The sequence below is a fragment of the Vipera berus genome (genome assembly GCF_964194415.1).
Source record: "Vipera berus genome assembly, chromosome: 1".
Classification (NCBI taxonomy): Eukaryota; Metazoa; Chordata; class Lepidosauria; order Squamata; family Viperidae; genus Vipera; species Vipera berus.
The window spans coordinates 3,542,669-3,558,119 of NC_138202.1; positions in this window are offsets into that span (position 1 = coordinate 3,542,669).

The window sequence follows — 15,451 nt, forward strand, 5'->3', positions numbered from 1 at the left end:
GAATAGCCAATACTCCAGAAGATAGGCTTAAAATACAGGAGGATCTGGACAGACTCGAACACTGGGCACTATCTAACAAAATGAAATTCAATGGTGAAAAAAGTAAGATTCTGCATTTAGGCAGGAAAAATCATATGCACAGGTATAGTATAGGTGGTACCTTGCTCAATAGTAGTAACTGTGAGAGGGATCTCGGAGTACTAGTAGACAATCACTTCAATATGAGCCAGCAGTGTGCTGCAGCTACAAAAAAAGCCAACACAGTGCTAGGCTGCATTAACAGAGGGATAGAATCAAGATCACGTGAAGTACTAATACCACTTTACAATGCCTTGGTAAGGCCACACCGGAAATACTGCATCCAGTTTTGGTCACCACAATGTGAAAAAGATGTCGAGACTCTAGAAAGAGTACAGAGAAGAGCAACAAAGATGATTGGGGGACTGGAGGCTAAAACATATAGGGAACAGTTGCTGGAATTGGGTATGTGTAGTTTAATGAAGAGAAGGGTGAGGGTTAACATGATAGCAGTGTTCCAATATCTCAGGGGCTTCCACAAAGAAGAGGGAGCCAAGCTATTATCCAAAGCACCTGAAAGCAGGACAAGAAGCAACGGATGGAAACTAGTCAAGGAGAGAAGCAACCTAGAACTAAGGAGAAACTTCCTGACAGTTAGAACAATTAACCAGTGGAACAACCTGCCTCCACAGGTGGTGAATGCTCCAACACTGGAAGTTTTTAAGAAGAGACTGGACAGCCGTTTGCCTGAAATGGTATAAGGTTTCCTGCCTGAGCAGGGGGTTGGACTAGATGACCTCCAAGGTCCCTTCTAACTTATTATTATTATTATTATTATTATTATTATTATTATTATTATTATTATTGTTGTTGTTGTTGTTGTTGTTGTTGTTGTTATTATTATTATTATTATTATTATTATTATTATTATTATTATTATTATTATTATTATTATTATTATTATTGTGATGGAACCCCCACAACTTGTGGAGGCAAGCTGTTCCACTGATTAATTGTTCTCACTGTCAGGAAATTTCTCCTTAATTCTAGGTTGCTTCTCTCCTTCATTACTTCTTGTCCTGCCTTCAGGTGCTTTGAATAGTAGGTTGACCCTCTCTGTTCTTTGTGGCAGGCCCTTAAGTATTGCAAGACATCTAGCTGGTCACCATTCATTGCTTCCTGTCTTGCCTTTTGGTGTAAAATAGTTTGACCCCTTTATCTTTGTAGGAGCCCCTCAAATATTGGAGCAGTGCTATCATGTCACCAGGGCTACCATGTCAGTGCTATCATGTCAGAATATTGTCGTTGTATCCTGAAAGTCAAGTGTTCACAAAGTAGGAACCTTAGTCACTCAACAATCACTGCTTCTTTTTCTCTTTTTCTCAGGGAGCAAAGGTGTTTAAGTACCTGAAGTGGGAGAAAACTTGTGACACACTCTTTACCGCATTCTCAGCAATATTCCTGTTCAATTGTATGTGGATTCTTCCTTTCAAGTAAGTTTCAGGAATCATGCAAAAAGGATGGGGCTTTGACAACACAGTTGTACCATTTCTCTATCACGAATACACATCTTACCTATTTAACTTCTCATCCTCTATATCAGCAAATTTGTAATACAATAACTTTCCTTTCTGCTAGTTTTCAATTTTTTTAAGTAGTAATCACATTTTCTTTTTATTTCAGTATTTAATGCTTCCTCTCTCTTCCTCTTTGTGTCTGCTCTAATGCTTAAACTAATAATTTTTGTTATTGATGTTCCATATAGATCTATTTATTACTTTCATCAATACATTTTTAGCTTTACATCCTATTCACCTTTACATAACCTTTATACACAAATCAACATTCAAATTTAGCTATTAATATTTACAGTATACTGCTAAGTTTTAATGACCAAAACCTTTTCTTTATCTCAATTCATAACAATGTCTTATGTTCACCATGCACATCTATCTGAGTATATTCTGTTTTAGATTTTGATAAGATGGTCGAAACTCCATTTTTCTTCAGTCTTATTCTAGATTTTTTCCTTTGTCAAATTGTCTTCTATGACCTTGTTTTTGGGTCATCAAACCAATCTTCTTGTAATGTCATATATATTATTTGATGTTGGTGAAACCATCCGGCCACCATTTTTTTGAGAGGACTTGTAGATCTGATGGGTTGTCTCTTTATTCTTCCATATCGATGTGGTTGTTCTGAGTTGTTTATCTTCTCATCCAACTGTTCTTTTTCTGGATCCTCCAATTCCTTCTGATTTATATAGGAAACCTTTTCCTTTTTCCAAGTTGTTGGTGTCTTTTCTGGATTTTCAAATGTCAATATTTGTTGAGTAATTAATTCTTCTGTCATGGTATTTGAATGTTTCATTTTTTTTCTCTTTGTATAGATGATTTTTTAGTGGTGGTCAAAATTTGGGCTTTCATGTGTGGGCTATCTTTTTCTTCCTTCCCATAGCTTCTTAATTTTTCAATGGCTGTGATGAGAGTTTGAATTATTGTTTTCAACATAGAGAGAATTTTTTTATCTTTATCCATAAGAAGATTTTGTTCCTGATCCTCTTCCATATTAGTATTGTAGACTAAAGGCTTTACAATTAGGATGTCAACGCTGCTAACATCAAATGTTATTGCTTGACATGAGATGAAGAAGTAACTATTTCAAATGTTAAACTTGTCTATTGCTTTTAGACTTGTGTATTGTTTTAGTTTGAAATTGGTGGGAGGGAAGAGTAAGAATGCACTTTGAAGGCCATTTGTCTCTCTAAAGAAGATAAGACTTTGGCCGTTCTTCTAACGGAAGGGAAGCTGATTCTTTAAGTTAATTGGAAAATACGATTAATGACAAAATTAGAAAGGCGGAGAATTGTGTTTAATTATATTGTGCAAGGGGCAGAGATTTCAGATTCCAGCTTCCTTCGAGCAAGCGTTTGCTGGTGTATTAGGCTAATAAAGGACTTTGAAGGTAAACAATGCCTCAGTCACTTGAAAAGCCCATACGTTGGAAACTTGACATAGGAAATCCAAAAGAAAGGAAAAGTTTTTTTTCTGGGTAAGGAAGACAGAGCCTTTCACAGCTGTTGTTTTAAAATTTTCAAAGTTATGTGTCATATCTATTTCCCTGGGCTGTCAGCCAAGCCCCTGAAAAATAACAGATTAAAATACCAAATTTGACCACACAGCGTTGCCTCTACCTTTTAAAGTTTCCCTTTGAGTCCCAGAGTTATTTTAGTCTTTTCAGTTTTTCTTCTTATTTATAAGGGGGGAAAAACCCAGATTTTCAACATAAATAGATAATGAAAAATAAAAAGTAAAAAATATTTCACTCCATAAGCTTTAGGAAATAAAATTCCAATTGGGATCTAGTTACTTTTTTAATGTTTTAAACTCCCCTGGGTGGTCAATCGCCACTGTTTCTGGGGTTAGGGCTAAAATACCCCTTTCCTTACCACAGGGGGAAAAATGCTTAGCAGCTTAAGCAGGTACAAAAATAATTTAATTTAATTTAATTTAATTTATTATCATTTCTATACCGCCCTTCTCCCGAAGGACTCAGGGCGGTGTACAGGGCAAGAATAAAACACAGAAATTTACAAAAATTAAAAAATAATTAAATGCATGCCCGATTAAAATACAATTGATACATAATAAAAACCCCAATAAAAATGATAAAAACCCCACCAATCCCCCCTCAGGCCAGGCCGGCTTGCTCGAACAAGTATGTTTTCAGATCGCGGCGAAAGGAGCGCAGATCGGGCGCCGTCCGGAGCTCAACCGGTAACTGGTTCCATAGCTCCGGGGCGCCCACAGAGAAGGATCTCCCCCTGGGGGCCACCAGACGGCATTCTCTGACCGGTGGCACCCTGAGGAGGCCCTCTCTGTGGGAACGCACAGGGCGCAGGGAGCTTGATGCCGGCAGCAGATGTTCCCTGAGGTACTCCGGCCCCATGCCATGGAGGGCTTTGAACGCCATTACTAGCACCTTGAATCTCACCCGGAAGACAACTGGCAACCAATGCAGCTCACGGAGCAGAGGTGTCACGTGGGAGTATCGGGAAACTCCCAACACAACTCTCGCGGCTGCATTCTGTACCAGTTGGAGCCTCCGGGTGGTCCTCAAGGGAAGCCCCATGTAGAGGGCGTTGCAGTAGTCTAGACGAGAGGTCACGAGCGCGTGAGTGACCGTGCATAAATCATCCCGGCTTAGATAGGGCCGCAACTGGCGCACCAGGCGAACCTGTGCGAAAGCCCCCCTAGTCACGGCCACCATGTGATCTTCCAAGGTAAGCCGCGAATCTAGGAGGACTCCCAAGTTGCGAGCCCTATCTACGGGGGGTAATAATTCACCCCCCATAGAAAGAGATGGAATATCCGAATAGACCCGGGATGAAGGTATGCAAAGCCACTCGGTCTTGTCGGGGTTGAGTTGAAGTCTGTTCCTCCCCATCCAGACCCGAACCGCCTCCAGGCAACGGGACATCACGTTGAGGGCATCACTGGGGTGGTTTGGGGTAGAAAGAAAAAGCTGGGTATCATCAGCGTACTGATGATACCCAACTCCAAAGCCACGAATGATCTCACCCAGCGGTTTCATATAGATGTTGAACAGGAGAGGCGAGAGGACCGACCCCTGAGGAACTCCACAAACGAGAGACCTCGCGGTCGACCTCTGCCCTCCTGTCAACACCGACTGCGAGCGTCTTCTCTGTACCCTTTCTAGAGTCTCGACATCTTTTTCACATCATGGTGACCAAAACTGGATGCAGTATTCCAGGTGTGGCCTTACCAAGGCATTGTAAAGTAGTATTAGTACTTCACGTGATCTTGATTCTATCCCTCTGTTAATGCAGCCTAGCACTGTGTTGGCTTTTTTGGCAGCTGCAGCACACGGCTGGCTCATATTTAAGTGATTGTCCACTAGGACTCCGAGATCTCTCTCACAGTTACTACTATCGAGCAAGGTACCACCTATACTATACCTGTGCATTTGATTTTTCCTGCCTAAATGTAGAACCTTACTTTTTTCACCATTGAATTTCATTTTGTTAGATAGTGCCCAGTGTTCGAGTCTATCCAGATCCTCCTGTATCTTAAGCCTATCTTCTGGAGTATTGGCTATTCCTGCCAGCTTGGTGTCATCTGCAAATTTGATGAATTCCCCATCTATCCCCTCATCCAAATTGTTGATGAAGATGTTGAAGAGCACTGGGCCCAGAACAGAGCCCTGGGGCACCCCACTACACACTTCCTTCCATGTATGTGCAGTTCCATTGAGGACCACACGCTGAGTACGGCCTGTCAGCCAGCTACGAATCCATCTGGTGGTGATGCTATCTAACCCACATTTTTCTATCTTATCAAGTAGTAGGTTGTGATCTACTTTTGTGTAAAGAGAGATGCAAAAAATGAGTTAAATAGTTCTGCTTTCTCCCTGTAGCTTGTCACCTTCTTGCCACTTTCCCCCACTAATGGACCAATCATTTCCTTCACTTTTTTTATTTATTTATTTATTTATTTATTTATTTATTTAATTAAATTTTTATACCGCCCTTCTCCCGAAGGACTCAGGGCGGTGAACAGGGCATATCTTAAAACTACAAAAGTACAAAAGTTAAAAAAGAATTAAATTATTGCCCACAATAAAAACAATAAAATATATATATAAATATTAAAACCCTAAGTAATTCCCCATCAGGCCAGGCCAGCTTGTTCAAATAAATGGGTCTTTAACCCGCGCCGGAAGGAGCGGAGATCCGGTGCCATCCGGAGCTCAACCGGCAGCTGATTCCACAAAGCCGGAGCGCCCACAGAGAAGGCCCTCCCCCTGGGGGCCACCAGTCGACATTCTCTGACTGGAGGCACCCTGAGGAGGCCCTCTCTGTGGGAACGCACGGGGCGGAGGGGAGTCGACGCCGGCAGCAGGTGGTCCCCGAGGTATTCCGGACCCATGCCATGTAAGGACTTGAAAACCATCACTAAGACCTTGAACCTCACCCGGAAGACAACTGGTAACCAATGCAGCTCGCGGAGCAAAGGTGTAACATGGGAGTACCGGGAAACTCCCAAGACAACTCTCGCGGCCGCATTCTGTACCAGTTGGAGCCTCCGAGTGGTCTTCAAGGGAAGCCCCATGTAGAGAGCGTTGCAATAGTCAAGACGAGAGGTCACGAGCGCATGAGTGACCGTACACAGGGCATCCCGGTCTAGATAGGGCCGCAACTGCCGCACCAGGCGAACCTGTGCGAAAGCCCCCCTGGTCACGGCTACTACATGATCTTCTAAGGTAAGCCGTGCATCCAGGAGGACTCCCAAGTTGCGAGCCCTATCTACGGGGGGTAAAAACTCACCCCCCATAGAAAGTGATGGAACGTTTTGAATGTCCCGGGATGCCGGAATGTACAGCCACTCAGTCTTGTCAGGGTTGAGTTGAAGTCTGTTCCTCCCCATCCAGACCCGAACCGCCTCCAGGCAACGGGACATCACAGCGAGGGCATCACTGGGGTGGTTTGGGGTTGAAATGAAAAGTTGGGTATCATCAGCATATTGATGATACCCAACTCCAAAACCACGAATGATCTCACCCAGCGGTTTCATGTAGATGTTGAACAGGAGAGGCGAGAGAACCGACCCCTGAGGAACTCCACAAACGAGAGACCTAGGGGCCGATCTCTGCCCCCCTGCCAACACCGACTGCGAACGTCCCAGGAGATAGGAGGAGAACCACCGAAGAACTGTGCCTCCCACTCCCAATCCCCTGAGACGCCGCAGCAGGATACCATGGTCGATGGTATCGAAAGCCGCCGAGAGGTCTAATAGGACCAGGACAGAGGAATATCCCCTATCCCGGGCCCTCCAGAGATCATTCACCAGAGCGACCAATGCCGTCTCCGTGCTGTACCCGGGCCTGAAACCCGATTGGTACGGGTCTAGATAATCCGCTTCATCCAGGACCAGAGGGAGCTGATGCGCCACCACACTGGACGAAAGTTGTTCAAGACAGCTGGGTCCAAGGCAGGCTTCTTGAGGAGAGGTCTCACCACCGCCTCCTTCAAGACGGTGGGGAAATTACCCTCACTCAAGGAAGCAGATATCACCGCCTGGAACCAGCCTCGTGTCCTCTCCCTGGCTGCATAAACCAGCCAGGAAGGGCACGGATCCAATAAACATGTGGTGGAGCTCAACCTCCCCATAATCCTGTCCACTTCATCAGGGGTCACAGAATCAAACTCTTCCCAGATAACATTGACAAGACCGCCCGTGTCCTGATCGTCAGACTCTGCCCAGCTGGAGTCCAAACCGGTCCGAATCCGAGCGATTTTATCCGACAGATGTTGACCAAACTCCTCGGCACGACCCTGCAAGGGATCCTCCCTCACCTCCTGATTAAGGAGGGAGCGAGTCACCCTAAACAGGGCGGCCGGGCGATTATCTGCGGACGCGATGAGGGCAGAGAAGTAATTACACCTCGCTGCCCTCATCGCTGCGAGATAAGACCTAATATAGGTTCTTAACCGCAACCGGTCGGATTCGGATCGGCTGGACCTCCAGCAGCTCTCTAGGCCCCGTTTCCGACGCTTCATCTCCCGGAGCTCCGCGGAGAACCATGGAGCTCGATGGGATCTGCACCGGGTCAGGGGCCGCAGGGGTACAACTCGGTCCAGTGCCTCAGTGGCTGCCTTTTCCCAGGCTTCCACTAAGGCATCCGCCGAGCTGTGAGCGACGGAGGCAGGTGGGGATCCCAGCGCTGCCTGGAACCCGAGAGGGTCCATTAAGCGTCTGGGGCGGTACCATCTAGTTGGTTCCACATCCCCACGGTGGGGGGTGGCAAAACGGAAGACCAGCCGCAGGAGGTGATGATCGGTCCATGACAGGGGCATAATAAATGGAGAGCCCCCACCAAGATCATCCAACCACCGTCCAGATAAAAAAGCCAAGTCAAGGGTGTGGCCTCCCTCATGAGTTGGTTCAGAAATTACCTGCGTCAGGTCCATGGCCGTCATGGAAGCCATGAACTCCCGGGCTAACTCAGATGACCCTCCCAGGGATGGCAGATTGAAGTCACCCAAAACTAGAAGTTTGGGGAACTCAATCACCAAACCGGAGAGGACATCGAGTAGTACGGGCAGGGCTGCCGCTGTGTGACTAGGCGAAACGTACACCAGCAGCAAGCCCAACTGCGCCCCCGAACCAAACCTCAAAAAGAGAGACTCACACCCGACTATCTGAAGAACGGTGGTCTCCCGCGGACATAAGGTCTCCCTAATAACAACCGCCACTCCCCCGCCCCTACCTTGAGCCCGAGGCCGGTGTAACGCTCGGAAACCTGGTGGGCAAATGTCAACCAAAGGGACCCCACCCTCTGGACCCAACCAGGTCTCGGTGATACAAGCCAGGTCCGCATGCTCACCCTCCACCAGATCCCGCACAAGGGGAGCCTTATTAACCACGGACCTGGCATTCAGGTACACCAGCCGGAGCTCAGGAGGCTGCACATCTTCGCGTTTCTTGAATGTTGAAAGAAGCTGTTTTTGTAATTTTTGACTTTGGTCGCAAGCCTTAGTTCATTTTGAGCCTTAGCTTTCCTCAATTCATCTTTGCAGGCACGGGCTATTTGCTGATATTCTGCCTTAGTTATGTGCCCCTCTTTCCACTTCTTATACTTGTCCTTTTTATCTTTCAGTTTATCAGAGAGTTCTTTATGCAGCCATGCTGGTTTCTTTTGAAAGCTGTTATTTTTCTTCTTTGTTGGTATTGTGCTAGACTGGGCCTTTATTATCTCACTTTTCAAAGTTTCCCAAGCTTCTTGAGTTGTTTTCCCCTTTAGGATTCTCATCCATGGAATTCTTCCCAAGGTCTCTCTAAGTTTATTGAAATTAGCTCTTTTAAAGTCCAAGACTCTAGTTTGGCTGTATTCTATTGCTTGTGCTTCCATAATGTTGAATTCCAATATTGTATGATCACTTCCCCCCAAGGTTCCTGTTGCTTTGACACTTTATATCATTTCATCTCTGTTAGTGAGAATTAAATCCAATATGGCTAATCCCCTATACCTCTACTGTATATTCAACAGGGATATGATTTAATTCATACCTGAGTGGCCTAGTGCTCTTCCCTACTTTCTTCAGTTTAAGCATAAATTTTGCAACGAGAAGCTCATGGTCTGAGCCACAGTCAGCTCCTGGTCTTGTTTTTACTGACTGTATAGAGCTTCTCCATCTTTGGCTGCAGAGCACAGAGTCAATCTGATTTCTGTGTTGACTGTCTGGTGATGTCCATGTGTAGAGCCATCTCTTAGGTTGTCGGAAAAGAGTTTTTGCAATGACCATCGTATTCTCTTGACAAAATTCTATCAGCCTGTGCCCTGCTTCATTTTGTACTCCAAGGCCAAACTTGCCTGTTATTCCAGTTATCCTTTGGCTTCCTACTTTAGCATTCCAATCCCCCATGATGATAAGGACATCACTTCTTGGTGTTAGTTCTATAAGGTGCTGTAGGGCTTCATAGAACCGGTCAGTTTCATCCTCTTTAGCACCAGTCATTGGGGCATAGACCTGAACTACTGTGATATTGAATGGTTTGCCATGGATTCGAACTGAGATCATTCTGTCATTGGAGTTGAGGGTAGATGGGTTTTTATGCATTCTTTAGGGCTTTGTGTTTGAGATGCCTATTGTAAAATGTATTTTGACCTGTGCTTGAGTGTGCCCTTTTGTGATTCTAATTATTGTTGCCTGACTCCCATTGTGGCTTGGAGGTCACGTCCTGTCCTTGGAGCTTGGTGGGTAATGTAGATTTTAGGAGTCTTTGTTTTTCTAATTCCATCAGCTCCAGCCTTCTGTAGGAGCTGTGGCTGAAGGCATTTTGCTTATGAATAGTGTGGCCCCAGTCTTTCTGAATGGATTACCAAACCTCCATTTCTAAAGATTGGCCTCCTCAGGTTTCTGCATGAGGCAGGGCGACTGGGACTGGTTTCTGCCTTTGTTAAGATTTTTCTCCATTTCTCCTTTAGGGGAAATATTCTATCCTGCCTTTTTAATATTCCCCAAAATATTTCATTTTCTGTGGGGGGGTGTGTGTGCTGACTTCCTACACCACGCATAGAAATAAAAGAATTTGCTTAATGACCACTATGAAGATATTTGTAAAATTGCATCTGGTCATCTAAGCGCCTCAACGAATGATTGTTGTGAGTTACAATAGAAATTCTGGCTTCCATTATGGTTGTTCTGTCCTCGCTATACATTACCCTGTGTGCAACTTGGCATGCAATTAAACGCACTTATCCTTCAATAAACCACAGACCGTGTGCATAGATCTGGATGCTTTATTAAAGGAACAGGATGGTGAAACTGGGAAAAATAGAAATACATACAGTAAAGACCCAAATACAAAATAAACAGCATTGAATTGCTAGTAAGCGTAATAATTAACAAATACAGATAAATCCAAATCTCAGAAGCGATGCTGTGTGTATGAGACATGGATTTTTGTTTCAGATGAATGTGTCATGGATTAGGCTGGATTCTTCGTAGCGCTTCTGTTTCCTCTGAATGTTAAAAAATGGAGTCTGGCTTTTTAGAATGAGAGAGGGTGGGAGGATGGTTGCCCTCTAAGTTCAAACATCATCAAACCAATTTCCAAACAACAAAAGATTTGTCCCCAGCTACTAGGTGGGACTCAACACAAGCCAGAGAACAACAACAGTAACTGCAAATTGCATGCTGGGGGCATGACAACAGTTGTAAAACAAGGTCTATCTGTATAGAAATTCTTACGTTAAGAAGGTCAGTGCTTCATTCATCTATAAGACCAGCATTGGGAAAAAAGAGATCAAAATCTACTTTTACTTAGTTGCTGTGCAGATGTGCACAGTCCAGAGGTGGGAACCCTGATTTAGAAAAATGTTAGAAGATTCTTAGAAGCCATTAGCCTAGGCAGGCCATCTGCGATTGTTTATTAAGATACTTCAACATCAATTTTGGCTGATTTTTGAAACCCTAGTCAATATCGTGACTTCATAACTGGATTAATTATCTCAGCCTTAAAAAATATTGAGTGGATAACCCTTTCCTTCTTTCTTTTTGCCGTCCTCCTTGCCCCTCCCCCAAGGATTCTCCACAACACATGGTTCTATTTAATGGAACTCTACCAGCCTTTTTTCGGCTACTACTTCCTCAGTGCTCTCCTGATAATCATTCAGTTCCTTCACGTTTTTTGGTCCTACCTGATCATCCGCATGTGTTATCAGTTCCTGATCCATGGAGCGGTAAGGGTAGAAATTGAGCATTCGGGGAGGTGTGAGCTGAAGGTACATGTTGGTGAGGAGGGTCAAAGCCAGAATTTAGAATTAGAATTAAAGATTTCAAACTCAAAACACGTCCCTACTTTCTCTGAATTGCTTTGTTGTATCTTTCTCTTTCTTTAAAATAGGAGTAGCACAAGTCAAGAATAAACAGTCCAGGTCATACACGGGTACAGAGATTATATCAACAGTTCAAGAGTTATCCAATACAAAATTGTCTTACCAGTCCAAAAGTCAAAAACACAGTTCTTAGGGTTTAGCAAACAGTAGCAAAACCACAATCAACAATAATCAGCAAGCAATGTAACAGAGTAACTAAAACATAGAGAGAGAAGCTATGTTTCTAGCTCCCTCTTATGGCCATTGAAAGAACACAGCGTTGGCCAATCATTACACATTTAAAGGGATACAATACATTACAAATCATGGCTTATATATTGCCAACCCAACCAATTAGGCTGTAATCATATGACTAACAGTTGTCCAATCTTTTCTTTAAAACTTCCAGTTTTGGAGCACCCACAACTTCTGGAGGCACGTTGTTCCACTGGTTAATTGCTGTCACTGTCAGGAAGTTTCTCCTTAGTTCTAGGTTGCTTTTCTCTTTGACTAGTTTCCAACCATTGCTTCTTGTCCTGCCTTCAGGTGCTTCTGAGAATAGGTTGACTCCCTCTTCTTTGTGGCAACCCCTGAGAAGAGGAAGTTTGAATCCCCTTTATCCTGCTCCATTGTCAGTGTGGGATTTTGAGGGGTGGGATGCAGAGCATAGGGTATCTAGGGATGGGGAAAGCTCCCAAGGACAAGGGGTGATGTGATAACTGTCTTCCAATATCTCAGAGGCTGCTGCAAAGGCGGGATAACAAGCAACAGATGGAAACTAATCAAGGAGAGAAGCAACCCAGAACTAAGGAGAAACTTCCTGACAGTTAGAAGAATTAATTAATGGAATAACCTGCCTCCATAAGTTATAAATGCTCCAACATTGGAAGTTTTTAAGAAGAGACTGGACACCTGCTGCCGGCATCAAGTTCCCTTCATCCTGTGCATTCCCACAGGGAGGGCCTTTTCAGGGTGCCACCGGCAAAGGATTGCCGGAGGACAACACCCAGTGGGAGGGCCTTCTCTGTGGGCACGCCTGCCCTTTGGAACCAGTTACCCGTAGAGCTTAGGACTGCCCCTGATTTTCGTTCGTTCCGCCGGGACCTGAAGACCTGGCTCTTTGAGCTTTTCGGCTAGGTCTGAGAATTTTTAATTTTTTAACTTATTGTAATTGGGTTTTTAAATCGGAGTTATAGGGGTTTTAGATTTTTAATCAAGGATAATTTAATCTATTTTAATTGTTATTAACTTTTTGTATTGTAATGTTGTTTTAATTGCCTTGTGAACCGCCCTGGGTCCTACGGGAGAAGGGCGGTATATAAGTTCAATAAATAATAATAATAATAACTATTGGTCTGATTCCTGCTTGAGCAGAGTGTTGGACTAGAAGACCTCCAAGACCCCTTCCAACTCTGTTATTCTGTTATGCCTGTGGCACCCTGCACTCTGCTTAACGACCCATGCAATCATTTAAGGACCACGTCAGGGAGAGCAGAGGCGGGGGTCGTTAACCAAGGGCGCTTCATATAATGACTATCATCACTTATGACTGCAATTGGCTCCATTATGGTCACATTTCAAAACTTACCTGTACTTTTAAAATCCAAACAACAGCATATACACATAAGGGTGATCTTGGCGGTGGGTGGTTGAAAGAACAGGAAACTTTGCAGAAACGCAAAATATGTTCATAAAGAAAAACCAGAATGAAGGATCCTCTTCCTCTTCCCTCTGCAACACCCAAGCAAGTGCATTTGAACTGTGAAGAAATAAATGGGGAGTCACCGGAAAGATGGACCATGCTGCAGAATCAGAATTGCAGATCCGTTTTTACAAGTTGTTATAGAGGGACATCCACCATTCATTTCATCATATACAGTAAAATGGGTCTCAAAATATACAATCCAGAGACCAGCTGTGAACTAGTGGGATTCAAACAGTATCCCTCAAGCCCGGAGTACAAGGAGAGGGGATGACTGTGCAATTTGGAAGGTCAATCAATCAGAATACAGCTGGAAGGGACCTTCAAGGTCTTTTTGTTCAGCCCCCTACTCAAGCCGGGGACCTTATTCAATTTGAGACAAGTGGCTGTCCAGTCTTTTCTTACAAACCTCCAGTGATGAAGCACCTCTGGTGGCAAGCTGTTCCACTGCTTAATTGTCCTCCCTGTTAGGAAATTTCTCCCTAATTCCAAGTTGCTTCTCTCCTTGGTTCATTTACATCTATTGTTTCTTCAATCACAATATAGCTGGAAGGGACCTTCAAGGTCTTCTAGTCTAATCCCCTGCTCAAGCCAGAAAGCCTATAATATTTTCAAACAAAAGATTGTCCAATCTCTCCAATATCTTAGCTTTGCAGTGGGTTAAAGCCCCCACCCATGACCCCTTGAAACCTATGAAACCCCTTCTTCAAAAAGTGATGGGTTTGCTTGCATGGCACATAAAACCTGGTGTGGCCCTCAGCTTGTATAAAAGTCATGCATCCCCAGTGAAAAAGACTAGTTCTATGCCCCCCTCCCCTCAAGTTTTCTGCCTCTTTCCCCATCCTCCAACAGATTCTAGCCATGCAGGATTAAAAGGAGGCAACATATCTGTATCTCTCTTGCAGGCGAAAAAGGATGTGCGGAGCGAGTCAGAGGGCAGCGAAGAAGAGGATGAGTTGAGCCAGAAATCAGAATAGAAAAATGGTACCATCAATGCCCTACTCAACTGCCATTTAACCTTCATTATTAAGAGAGGGCTCATGTAGATGGTGGCCGTGACCAGTTGCGGCCCTATCTAGACCGGGATGCCCTATGTACGGTCACTCACGCGCTCGTGACCTCTCGCCTGGACTACTGCAATGCTCTCTACTTGGGGCTGCCCTTGAGGACCACTCGGAGGCTCCAACTGGTACAGAATGCAGCCGCGAGAGTTGTGTTGGGAGTCTCCCGATACTCCCATGTTACACCTCTGCTCCGTGAACTGCATTGGTTGCCAGTTGTCTTCCGGGTGAGATTCAAGGTACTGGTAATGGTGTTCAAGGCCCTACATGGCACGAGTCTGGAGTACCTTAGGGAGCACCTGCTGCCGGCATCAACTTCCCTCCGCCCTGTGCGCTCCCACAGAGAGGGCCTTCTCAGGGTGCCACCGATCAGAGAATGTCGATTGGTGGCCCCCAGGGGGAGGTCCTTCTCTGTGGGCGCCCCGGAGCTATGGAATCGGTTACCGGTTGAGCTCCGGATGGCGCCCGACCTTCGCTCCTTCCGTCGTGATCTGAAGACAAATTTATTTGAAGAAGCCGGCTTGGCCTGATGGGGGATGGGTTGGGTTGTTATTGTCATTTTAATATATGTATTTACTGTTTTTAGCCTGGGCATATGTTTAATTCTTTTTAACTTTTGTATTTTTGTATTTTTTATATGTCTGCCCTGTTCACCGCCCTGAGTCCTTCGGGAGAAGGGCGGTATATAAATAAAATTATTATTATTATTATTATTATTATTATTATTATTATTATTATTATTATTATTATTATTATTATTATTATTATTATTATTATTATTATTATTATTTGAACAGTGGGAATTCCCCCTCCAGTGGTCACACCAAAGTCCCCTCTAACCTTCTCTCTGTTTCCATATTAGGTAGTCTTCTCCACTGGAATACTGCATCCAGATTGGTTACCGATGTCAATGCTGCTAACATTGGATGTTCTTGCTTGGACAACAGATGGAATTGCATCCATTTTACTCTTTTGCTCTTAGAGTTAGTTGATGCTGGGAGGGGAATATGGATTAGAGTCCAGTTAGTCATAACAATAATAACTCAGCCATGGGAATCCAAGGTTATTGCACCCAGAGTTGATAAAGAGTTTGCAGGCAGGGCAGCTGGGGAGGAAGCCCACACTTCAAGCTAATTGGGGAATGTGATTTATGACCGTTAATTGGAGGAGGGAATTGTGCTTAGCTACTTTTTGCCCAGGGTCAGGGAATTCAGTTTTTGGCTTTAACTATGTAGTGCCGATACTTTGTTTCTTGAATAAAAGATTCTTT